The following is an 8,352-nucleotide window of genomic DNA, read 5'->3' as shown; positions in this document are numbered from 1 at the left end:
CTCAGGTTCCCAAAAGAGTCCAGGGGACTCCAGCTTTCAACTCGTCACAAAGAATATCAGCACTGGGAATTGATCAAAGTACATGGGCTCGGGCTTCCCTGGTGGCGCAGTGGTTGGGGGTCCGCCTGCCGATGCAGGGGACAGGGGTTTGTGCCCCGGTCCGGGAAGATGCCACATGCCGTGGAGCGGCTGGGCCCGTGAGCCATGGCCGCTGAGCCTGCGTGTCCGGAGCCTGTGCTCCACAACAGGAGAGGCCACAACAGTGAGAGGCCCGCGTACCGCGAAAAAAAAAAAAAAAAAAAAAAAAATAGGAGGAGGAGGATTGTGGTAGGCAAAATAGTGTGCACTCCCCCCAATTACATCAGATCCTAATCCCTGGAACCAGTAAATGTCACCTTATTGGGGCAAAGGGTCTTTGTAGATGTGATTAAATTAAGGATTTTAAAATGGGAGATTATCCTGATCTATCAGCAATAAAATATCAGGCTCTAAATGCAATCCCAGATGTCCTTAGAGAAAAGCAGAGGTAGTTCAGACTCACAGAGAAGAAGGCAAAGGGAAGACAGAGGCAGAGAGGGGAGTGATAAGACCACCAACCAAAGAACGCCAATAGCCGCCGGAAGCTGCAGGTGGCAAGGTGCAGATTCTCTCCTCAAGCATCCTGACAGAGCACAGCCTTGCCAACACCTTGATCTCAGCCCTGTGATACAGATTCCTGGCTTTTGACCTCCAGAACTGTGAGAGAATACATTTTAAAAGACACAATGTTTGGTGTATTTTGGTCCACCAGCCACAGGAAATTAATACATGATGATAATTAAAAAGTTAACATCTACAGCGTATTCACTTTGTACTAGACATTAGTACGCTAGACACTTTATATGTGCTTCAAATATACAAAGTACCATATATATCTTATTAAGTCTTCCATCAACCTATGCGATAGATTGTTTATTATCACCATTTTATAGATGAGGACACCAAGGCAAAGAGATGAACAGTAAGTTCACGAACTTCACACAGCTTTTAAGAAACAGAGCAAGGAGAGAAACTCAGGAATGCTAGTTCTTGAGTTCACAGCCTTAAGTGTTACACCATGTTAACTGACTATTTTGCGCCTACTACTTTAATGTCATGTTTTACTATGAATGTAAAATAGGTAAACACATGAGAACTCAACCCAGCACTTGAAACATTTACTCTTAAATTCTAGGTAATCTGGGGCTTCCCTGGTGGCGCAGTGGTTGAGAGTCTGCCTGCCGACGCAGGGGACGCGGGTTTGTGCCCCGGTCCGGGAAGATCCCACATGCTGCCGAGAGGCTGGGCCCGTGAGCCATGGCCGCTGAGCCTGCGCGTCCGGAGCCTGTGCTCCTCAACGGGAGAGGCCACAACAGTGAGAGGCCCGCGTACCGAAAAAAAAAAAAAAAAAAAAATTCTAGGTAATCTGGATAGATTTGGTACACAGACACTAACTCTCAGAATTTGCTCTCAATAAAATGCAGTTTTAAAAATCTCGATTTTTTTAAGATGCCTTTTGGAGTTTCCTGTGTATTCTTCTGTTTTTGTTTTTGTTTCATAACATGGCTTGACTCCCCAAGAGGGAGACTTATTTTCTTTTATTTATTTATTAATTTGGCTGCAGGCTCTTAGTTGTGGCATGCGGGATCCAGTTCCCTAACCAGGTATCGAACCCGGGCCCCCTGCATTGGGAGCTCAGAGTCTTAACCCCTGGACCACCAGGGAAGTCCCATTCATCTGTTTAAGTGAAAGTAAAGGTAGTATAGAAACCTTCATTCACTTTCCTTTCATTTCATGAAGGTAGATGAGAGATAGTTAAAGGAAAAAGAAATATCTAATAATTTTTAATAATACATTATAAAGACAGCAATGAATAACTCCTTGGATATAAAAACAGAACACAGGACAAGATCACAAAAAAACTAAATCGAGAACATCTGACCCCATGTTATGAGAAATCCTTAGGAAAATCCTCACATGGACTTCCCTGACGCTGCACCATAGTAATATTTTTTTCCTCTCTTGACACATAGATCTAAACTGAAGATAGTCCAAGATTGGTACTGTTTGTTGAAAGATGGGCTACAGAACTACACAGAAGGTAATAAGAACCCTCCTTCACTGCAAACCTCTCACTTAAAGGACCTGTTTAGAAGTGCTACACACTTGCTTGTTTGGATGACACTATAGGCAAAGTAATCCAAGCCCTTAAGTGGTCTAGAAGTCCCTATCCCATTCTAGAACTGTGTTCTAGTGTCCTCTCCAAGTGCATCAGTAGGTTAGGAGTAAGATACTCTTTAAAACTCATACTCAGTCTAGACAAAATGCTAAAAGTGGTCTAGAATTATCTAGATAGGATTAAAGTCACATTTTAAATGGAATAAAGACTTGAAGTTTAATTCATCTCTGCCCCTCAATATCCTTACACTCCTTTCTCATTGCAGTTTTTTTTTTTTTTTTAAGTTAAGGCTGGGTTATTCCAGAAAGGGGAGTGATTGCTAATTTTAGTAGGCCCTAGAAGATATAAATTTATACATTTTTAATGTACTGGAATTTTAAAATTGATCTCCAATGTGTTATCCACTGGTCAAAAGATTAATGATACTCGTGAATTTTCGGCCTGCAGTCTATTTGTGCTGATCTAGGTCTCCTAAGAGGCGATTTAAGTGCTTGCTTGACTGTCAACCTACAGGCTTCATTTTATTCAAACTCTCACTTTAGAGCCCTTGTCAAAAAACTAAGTGTCATCTACCTTGAGTTCTCAGCTCTTGAAACATTCAAAATTACAAATCCTTCCCCAATATTAGTTTCTTCAAACTGTGATATCAGTGTGACACAGATGCTTATGGAGTTTAAATCACTTTTCAGAGGTGTGATTGTTCAAATCACCAATACTATCAAATAAACTATTAGTCTTACTGTGCAAATACTGAACTTCAAAAATCGCGAAACATGGGAGGACATACGTTCATGTAATTATAAGGTTAACTCATTTATAAGACTCCCACTATCATAAAGTATTTTGCAATTCAAGTTTATAATTAGTTTCAATATTTTACTACTAAGGTTAAATATGTTAGTCTCTATAACAACCTCATTATTTCAAAAAACAAACAAAACCTCTAGGCAAATTATCACTGTTCTATTTTTATACTCCTGCTAAAACCCTTACATATTGAGAAATGTATTGTTTTCAGTTGGCAAAATATGGGTTTTTTTAAGACTTCAACTATATCAAAAGACACAAATGTATATTTCATGAAATGTTAAGTTACTACTAGAAAATACAACTTAACCCTAAAACAAGAGAAAACACGGCAATAACCATTAGTTAACTGTTACAAAGAAATAGTTTTATTTGAAAACAATAAGACACCATGCACGTACAATACAGTGAAACACAGTAAAATCTTCCTCAAAGATTCTCTATTTCCCAAAGCTGCTCCCACTTCTAACATATTAATATAGCACCCCAATAGATTTATACACTTTTATTTGGTAATTCCATAAGTGCAGGCGAATCAGATCTGTGATTTATCACTATTCCCCGAACAAGCATAATACCACCTTGTGAAGGAACATGATAAATACATCTTTGTTGCTCTTAGTTTTAAAAACTTCAAAATCTTTCGACAGGCACTGACATAACTTATCTGAAGAACTCACAAGCAATGAATTTATAAAGTTGGAGATTACGAGAAAATAATGGAAGATGTGTACTCAGCCACCTGCATACACTTTGCACTGCAATAAGAAACTCGAGGTCTTAATTAAATTTCAAATAAAATAAGCCCTAGATTAGATGTGAATCTTTTAGCCAGAGTTGTCATTATAGATGAAACACTATGTTTTGCTGAACTGCAAACATGTTTCATGATTGAACTTTTGCTGCACCTAGTAAATAGCCAATCACAGCAGGGGGTGTAATTGTTTTGGAAATACCGCTGAAAACAAAGAGGAATGTTTAAAACAAGCTGCTAGTATCTCAACAGAAATTCAACATCCTGTTAGGACCTAAACATTAATTATAAGCTGGCTGAAATAGGACAGGGTCCAGGTAGACCTCAGGATAACTCTATAGAGTCATTCAAAGGTAGGTTTGCTGTTATAAATAACACACTTCTAAGAGCAGGGCTATAATATATTTAGTTCTATTACTGATTTATAATCATGGGCTCAAGGAAGGTACATCAACAAGGTAAACACCAATACCGCAGCATTTAGTCCTCTCTAGAGCTGGCAGGCTGAATTACATAAATGCCACCCAATTTTCACTTGATTTCAAGTCACGAGTTCCACATTTCTGTTACATTAAAAATACATTTGAACATGAAATGATTTTCAAAAATTAAAATAAAATAAAAATACATTTGAAATAGCTGTGTATGAATCAATCTGTGATACTGTCATCAACTTACTACCTTTTCACGGGATTTAGAACTTAGGCTGCCCTTTCACTTTTCAAATGAGTCTCAAAGAGGCCATGTAGTTGTTAATGAAACCAACTTTGGAGTCCAGCAATCTGGGGTTCCAAAACACTGACTCTGGAACTTTTCCAAATTTAACATCTCTGAAGCCTCCCCTTCCTTATCCACAAAATGGAGATGGTAAAGGTACTGCCTTCTTGGGGTTGTTATGTATTTGCAGGGCCAACAAAGCCTTTAATACACTACTTGGTGTGCAGTGAACAGGAAACAAATGTCTGATGTCACCATTACTATTATTATTGTTGATACTATTATTATCATTATCATCATTAAGTGCCCCCAGAGGTCCTTCAGCCACTTTGCCATAGAGCAAAAATAGTCCAAAAGCCCTAACTTTTGTCTCAGGTCACTTTCTCCTAACCCAGAGAGCTTCCAAACTTCATTTATTTAAATCTAAGACAGGGACTTCCCTGGTGGTGCCGTGGTTAAGAATCCGCCTGCCAATGCAGGGGACAGGGAATCGAGCCCTGGTCTGGGAAGATCCCACATGCCACAGAGCAACTAAGCCCACGTGCCACAACTACTGAGCCTGCGCTCTAGAGCCCGTGAGCCACAACTACTGAGCCTGAGTGCCACAACTACTGAAGTGTGCGTGCCTAGAGCCTGTGCTCTGCACGCAACGAGAAGGCACCACAGTGAGAAGCCCGCTGGCCGCAACTAGAGAAAGCCTGCGAGCAGCAGCAAAGGCCCAACGCAGCCAAAAAAAAAAAAAAAAAAAAAAAAAAGAATCTAAATAAATCTAAGATAATACATTAACTCAAGATATTTGTCCTTTCCCCCAGTCTATATTTTAGCTCCATGACAAGAGGGCCAAAATTCATTTCTGAGGAACATCTGGAAGGAAACGTGAAGAAATTGCATCAAACCTCAGCCACGCTGTGCTGCATCAATCTACATAATTTGAAATGACCCATATTTGCCTTTCATGCTCAGAGACCAGAGAATAATGACTGAATTAGCCAGGACAGGGCAAGGGTGGCATGAAAACCCAGAGGGAGAGACACCTTTCAGTCGATTGCAGGGGACATGGTGAATCAGAATTAAGTGGGCACGTGAAAGCCACGTTTAACAGACCAACTAGCCAATTGCCTCAAAAGAAATCTCCCCATCGTATTTCAGAAAGCACCACAAGAATGTCATATAAAAGCACCAGCACGAAGGTCCTTAGTTATACCTACAGAATGTAGGATAGTCTCCTAAATCGGTTTACGGTTCCAGAATTTGGAGACACTCAAACACCCAGGAACAGCTCATTGCCCCTTACTTTAGCCGCAGCTCAGGCTAAAGCAGACATAAACACGGCCTCCAGAAGCACGTGATGCGGCCAAGTCTGAATTGTGAGGGGGACAGATGAGGAATTGGGCATCCCACAAGGGGTGACACCATATTGGGCGCAACTGCTTTCCTCTGACCCCAATCTGCACACACAATAAAACTTCTCCCAAAATGCAAGAAGTCGCAGGGTACACCCACCCTGCGCTCTCACTTCTAACGCGGTCCCAGTTGCCCAGGAGGGCGATCCGATCCAGGGGCGCTGGTTTCTCCTCAGCCTTCCAACCCCACCCTAAAAGTCAAAATAACTCCTCTGGAGAGAAGCTTCCCATTGCTCAATTGCTTCTCACGGGGAAAGGAAAACAATGAAAAGACAATCAGGAAGCCGGCCCGCTGTGTTTTCTTATCCCAACAACTTCGCCAGGTTTCCCGAGGAGGGAGCGCGCCCCGCACACAACCAACAGGAGACGCGCGGCGGGGTGTCCAGCCTCGGTGGCCCAGCCCTCGACGGCGATGGCCAGAGCCAGGCCGACCCCTTCGCCCCTCCTCTGCCTCCCCGACCCCTTGGTCCTCGGCAGCCTTTGTGTCCGGAGACCCTCAAGCTCCGCGCTCTCCACTCCCGCTCCGCAACCTCTCAGCGGGGCGCGGAACAGAGGAGGCAAGAGGCAGGGGACGGATAGAACAGGGCACGCGGATGGGGGGAGGAGGGGGGAGCGTGGGCCCGGGAGGTACGGGGGCTGGAGGCCCGGGGGTCTGGAGGTCCCGGGGACGGGCCGTGCCAATGCCCGTTCCGCGCGCCTCGCATCCCGCAGGGGCTCACCCCCCAGCGCCGTGGCCAGCACCCCCCGCCAACTCCACCACACGAGTCGAGCCACCTCTTTGCGCTCAACTTACCGCGGCCCAGCTGAGCTTTCGGAGAGCCCAGCTGCTTTTCTCTCCTTCCTCCCGCCGAGCCCTTCATCTTCCTGCCGGCGGCCGCCCGGCGCCCCGGCCCTGGCATCGGAAGGAGCGGCCGCCGGGGCTGGCGGTGCCGGAGGCGCACGGCTGCCCGCCCGTAGCTCCAGCGGCGGCGGCAGAGGACGGTCCCTGAACGCCGGGCGTGCGCTACCCAGGCGCGGGCTCTCTCACGCCGGCGCGCCTCTGGCACTCCGCACGCGGCCCGCGCCCGCGCTCGCCTCAGGTGCACCGGATGGGGAGAGGTGCGAGCCGGCGCCGAGGGAGGGGCCGGCCGGGGGCCGAGAGAGAGGGCGGGAGACGCAGACGCGAAGAAGGAAGCAAAAAAGCGGGAGGCCGGGAGCTAGCTTGCATGGAATGAGCGGCTCGTGGTGTTAAGGGAAACGCGAGGCGGAGAAATGCGTCCGGAAACTAGAGATATTGGGAATGAGCTGCTCCAGGAGGCTCGGGAAAGGGGCTTTCCTTCCGTGCCTAGGTCCTATATCCTCCAGAGCTGGGCGCAGGTGCCTGACAACTACTCGCCCCGCCCCAACCCACCCACACACCTCTTCCCCCCACCCCCCTCTCTCTCTCTCTCTCTCTCTCTCTCTCTCTCTCTCTCTCTCTCTCTCTCTGTGTGTGTCTCTCTCTCTGTCTCTCTCTCTCTCTGTCTCTCTCCCTGTCTCTCTCTTCCCCCCACCGTCTCTCTCTCTCTCCCTGTCTCTCTTTCTCTCTCCCTGTCTCTCTCTTTCTCCCTCCCTCTCTCTCTCTCTCTCTCTCTCTCTCTCTCTCTCTCTCTCTCTCTCTCTCTCTTTTAATAGCTAACCTCCAACCTCAGTGCAGATACAAAGTGATGGGGTGAAGCTACTGCAAATATACAGGGAAGCCCCACCTCCACAAAACCTGAGTGCTCATCCGTCTTGAGGGGCCAGTGTCCTCCTAAGATTTTTCTTCCTTCCCCCATCTTCTGGTCCTCTCCCTCCCCCTCTCTCACATGAGGTACAAACCCTGGGGTTGAAAACACACCTTCTGTTATCCTGGTCTAGGACCTACATAGGTAGTTCTCAAACTTTATCGTGCAGGGGAATCACCCAGAGATCTTGCTAAAGTTCAAATTCAGATCCAGTAGGTCTGGAATGGGGCCTGAGAATCTGCTTTTGTAATCGAGTCAGGGGCTGCTGATCCAAGGGCCGCATTTTGAGTGGCAACACACAAAGGAACAAACAAAATAAACCTGCTTTCTGATATCAGCTGAGCAACTATTTGTAAGATGATCTGGAATAACAGGTCGCTAAGGCACTCTGTTGGTCATGGGGTTTTAGGATGCAATGGAGGCCAAATAACTTGTAAACACAGTGCATAAAGGTAAAATGCCCTACAGATACAAGGCTATCATTTTTGTCATTAATAATCACTATTGGATTTCCCTGGTGGCGCAGTGGTTAAGAATCCACCTGCCAATGCAGGGGACACGGGTTTGAGCCCTGGTCTGGGAAGATCCCACACTCCACAGAGCAACTAAGCCCGTGTACCACAACTACTGAACCCACGTGCCACAACTAATGGAGCCCATGCTCCTGCAACGAGAAGTCACCACAGTGAGAAGCCTGCGCACCGCAACGAAGCCATAAATAAATAAATA

This window comes from Lipotes vexillifer, unplaced genomic scaffold (assembly GCF_000442215.2).
Source record: "Lipotes vexillifer unplaced genomic scaffold, Lipotes_vexillifer_v1.1 scaffold418, whole genome shotgun sequence".
Taxonomy (NCBI): domain Eukaryota; kingdom Metazoa; phylum Chordata; class Mammalia; order Artiodactyla; family Lipotidae; genus Lipotes; species Lipotes vexillifer.
The sequence above is the reverse complement of the archived record's forward strand: the minus strand, read 5'-3'. Positions refer to the sequence as shown.